Here is a 4,715-nt window from a genome sequence, read left to right as displayed (position 1 = left end):
ATAGTGAAAGGTATTTGACATATTCATTTGAATGAAATTCAAATTGGATTTTTAATTGTTAGTATTTTGGTAGTTGTCTATTTTGTATAGTGTTAAGTATCAATTGTCCATTCAATATATTGATTGCTATTAAAATGAAGCAAGTGCTGCAAGCACTAATATTCAGAATTTGTGAGTTTGTGTTTCAAGGCCCTTTGAATAGACCCAAAATATTTTGTCAGAGACAACTTCACCACTTTCTTTATTAGGGTCTTCATCACTTGGTAGTATCTACTTGTGTTTTAGATTGTAATAATTTTTTGGTTTACAATGTCGTATGATTTTAGGTTCAAATTAACTAGTCCTCTGAAGAATCTTGCAATTGTTAGAATTTAGTTTAGTAAGTAATTATGTCATGGATGGTTTTTTTTTGGGAATACTAACCTTTCTTTTTCTTTCTTTTTGAACCTTTTGATCAAGATTTAATGGTTGTGTATGCAGAAAGTTTCATAAGCATCTCTATGATTGATATCAAAAGTAGATTGTGATAGGCACTTGATTTATTTGAGCTAATTTTGATCAGAATTATTTTCCTACAAATGAGAGTCTTTAAGCAATGATACTCTAATTTTCTCTTCTTATTGCATCTACAGGTTTGTAATTATGTGGAGAGATTTTGTTAGTTGGTTATCAAAATGTTGTTCATACCTCCTTTGGGATGAAGAGGAGTTCTATGTCCAGAATAGATAGAAACATGTGGGAAGGGCTCACTTGACAGTTCTCAAAATATTAAATCATCAAGTGGGTAACTACAAAACATTATAGTCGGGGTTATGCTCTAAATCACTTTTTTTTGAACTCAATAGTTTGTCATTTCCAATCATCAGGTTTCCTATGAACAAAGTAAAGAGTGTTGAAGCTTTAAAAGGAAAATCACTCTTGCTTCAATACAACCATGAAAATGGCAAGGTAGACAAGAAGACTTTGTCTTAGAGACATCCTACAATGTCATAATGAAGGTGAATGAACTTGATGCTCCCTATAAATTTGAGAAGCAAGATAGTGCATGGTGGTTTTCCCTGGAATTTTCACTAGTTGTTTAGGTTAAAATGTCTTTCCTTTTCTTGTTTCTTGAGTTATTGGGTCCATCTTCCATGCAAAGAATTTGTGGTAGATTATCTATTGGTCAACTCTATTTTTCATGCCATGACTATAAGAGCCAAGAAAACTCTTTGATTGGGGAAAATAATGCACTTGTGTCATTAGAAAAAATTATACTTTTACATTTTTAATCATTTATGTTGTTAATAGATTCCAAAGTATTTTCAAATATAAATATAAAATATTTACCATTAAAGAGAAAAACAATTATAAACTTAAGATGTTGCACAGATATATTAAAATAAAACTTACAAAAAGAAAATGCATGCACTTCATTACATACAAATGGTGCAATCTATCAATTATAAAATTGATTTTGACATGTCAAGAAAGCAACACAATATTGATATTTCCACTAATTTATATATTCTAAATCATAATTCATATTTCTTAAAATAATTTAAAATTCATATCTATAGTTGCTAGATTCTAATTTTTGAGTATTTCTAATTTTTATGTTTTTTCTTTAAAAATATTTATGTGTACATTATTAATGCTTATTTTACATTCTCATCTCCTGTCGACTCACTTGTTGTAGGCACAAAAGCATGCGATTGCTAGTTTATTTATTATTTTTATGATGTCAAATTGGAAGTGCTAAAACTCAGCAAATGTTGTTCACACCCTCTTTGATCTCCATTTGATAAATGGAATTACTCTTGTGCATTTATAAGGCTTATACTTTTGTTTATGCAACTTCTATAGATTAGTGCTGCAAGTTATTTATAAGAGACAATAATTTGGAAAAGATGCATTAGTTTACATTATAACATTTTATGTCAATCATATTTTTTGAATAATTGTAAAATACATATAATTTTTTTAAAATATATTTGATCTAATAAAATTCTATAAGTGATCTATGGAAGATGACTCTAAATGCAATAATAAAAACCCATCATGTAAAATTAATATTAAAGTGTGATGATATGATAGCATTAAATAGATTCATTGCTTTATTTGTTGTTCTTTTGATGATAAACTTGTTTGTTCACCAAAATGAAAGTTAGAGAATTCTACTATTTTCTAATACTGAAAATAAATTTACTATTTTATTATTATAATATAAAAATCATAAACTTACTATTTGACAATAATTAATACTTATTTTATGTTTAATTATTATATAAAATAGTTTATATATGTATTATTATAATTTTAATTTAAATGTTATAAAGATAATTTTAAGTTTATGTATATAAGCTTAAGTATCTCATAAAGTTTTAAATGTGATTAAGAACTATGGCACAGCATGTCTCGACCTCTATATGAGACAATTTTGATTGAAGCTATGAACTAATAAGGCTATAAATAGGGAGCCACATCCAACAATCACATTGAATAAGTTCAAATGGACTTGAGATCAAATGGAAGCTTGGAATGTGATGATAGAGGGAAATTGCCTCTTGCTATGCCTCATATGTTAGATCAATTAGTGGAAAGTGATAGGGTTATGTAGCGCTCCTTTTATTGGTGTTAGTTTTTTTTAGGAGGATTGTTGCATTTGTAATGACACTACCCTTTTATGGTATGTTTTTTCCAACTACAACCACCTCTTATATTTATAAGAGAGTGAAAGAGTAGACATGTCCCTTCATAGGACATGTTTTTTCATTAACATAATTAAAATCTTACATGCACACATACACACATTGATGTATTTTATCCGAGTAAAGCTACAAAACATCAACACTCCCTCTTAGCTAGGAAGGATTAACACATGATAGATTACACCATTGGTATTACTAGGAATTTTTTTAAAAGGATATATCCATCATTTTGGCATCACATTTGATATCATGAGTATTGGCCTATCGGAATATCAACACATGATATTCACCAAGTACTCCGAGTATTGACCTATCAAAATATCAACACATGATATTCACCAAGTACTCAATAAGGTTTGATATCACATCTAATATCTGAGTATTGACCTATCATAATATCAACACATGATATTCACCAAATACATATTATATATATCTATACAAGAAACTCATAAACCCTTAAGCAAATGACATCTAACACCTAGTTTTTGATTTACACGATGCAATCTATCATGATCTATTTTAACACTTACGTAAAATGTATATCATGATTTAAGTTATTGTAAAATTATCACCTTTCAATAACTTATTCTAATACAAGTGATAATTATTTGGAAGTCATCACTTCCTCATGATGTACATAGGAGAAAGGCCCATACACATATAAAATCAAAATTTCACAATAAGTCACCACAGATATTATCATGTGGCGTTGTCATGACATCCACCATGAAACATATCAGAGAATAAGGTTTTTAGCTCAAACTTATCTCTCATAAACAAGAACGTATTACAAAGGATTGGACTTTAAACTCTTCTTCACAAAGAAAAACAAACCTTTTGACCTACTTCTCAAGGTTACTAATAAAGTGTAAAAAAAGCTCCCTCTGAGTCTGATATCAAATTTTTTGACCTCTTAGAATAAAGTTGTTTCCAATGAAGTGTCAAACTCCCTCTGAATCTTATCATCCTTCTAACCTTTGGCCAACAAGTTGTGTCATGCTTCCCTAGTTCAATAGGTATCCTAATAGCATAAGAACTTCCAACCTAAATACATGAAACTTTATCCCATGTATCATAGTCCTTTAACTACTATACTTTATGATCACTAGAGAATCTATATCGACATGGTCTACTCCCTCCAAATCAATACAACCAAGATCATCAAAAGTTTGATTGAAGCATATATTTTATCTACTCACTCTCTTTGTCCAAGGTTTCCTCTAATGAACTATCAAATTCCTTCTTAATATGGAAAGATAATTCATAATCTTAATCATCAAAGTTATCCACTTCAAGAGTCTCACACTATCTAACACAACCATTAGATGACTAAGGAGTTCATGATCAAAACTTCTTTGGAGCTACTATCATAAGATTGAGTTCTGCGCAATATTTAGTATCATGTGTGTAAATTATCAATCTTCATTTCCTACAAGAAGGAAAAGATCTAGGCAAATAGCTCTTACAGTATGCATAGAAATACAATTAAGAGAGAGAATATAGTGAGTAGATAAATTTAATACTTCAAAGCTAAAAAATACTTATCTGTACATTCTTGATACAAGTTTCTCCAATCATAAAACACCTTCACAAAAGTATTTTGTCAAATAATGGGAATGGTACATTAGTTATTATCCCCCCTACAATGTAAAATTCTCACTTGCTCCATTTTATAGGGTTTTTAGGCAGTACCAAGTTCAATGAGAGACAATCATATATGAGTGATACCAACTTCTAAATTTATTAGTCATCAACTCAAGTATCATCATAATAATTATCAAATTCTTTCTTTAATGCAATCTCTTATGATTCATTTATCTCTTGTATTCAACCTTTGTAAAGATTAGAAAGGAAAAAAAATCTTCCTTGATAATTCCATCGTTAACCAAAATGGATTTATTTATTTGAGCATCATCTCCTCCCAATATAAGTTGATTGTTAATTGTACTCATGCCTTGGTTCAATAAAGATCTTCCAAAAGGAATTTTGTGGAGGTTCATGATGGTTCACAGTTGGTTCATC

Source organism: Cupressus sempervirens, chromosome 2 (assembly GCF_028749045.1).
Source record: "Cupressus sempervirens isolate cs-2001-9-10 chromosome 2, ASM2874904v1, whole genome shotgun sequence".
Classification (NCBI taxonomy): Eukaryota; Viridiplantae; Streptophyta; class Pinopsida; order Cupressales; family Cupressaceae; genus Cupressus; species Cupressus sempervirens.
Note: the sequence above shows the minus strand (reverse complement) of the source record.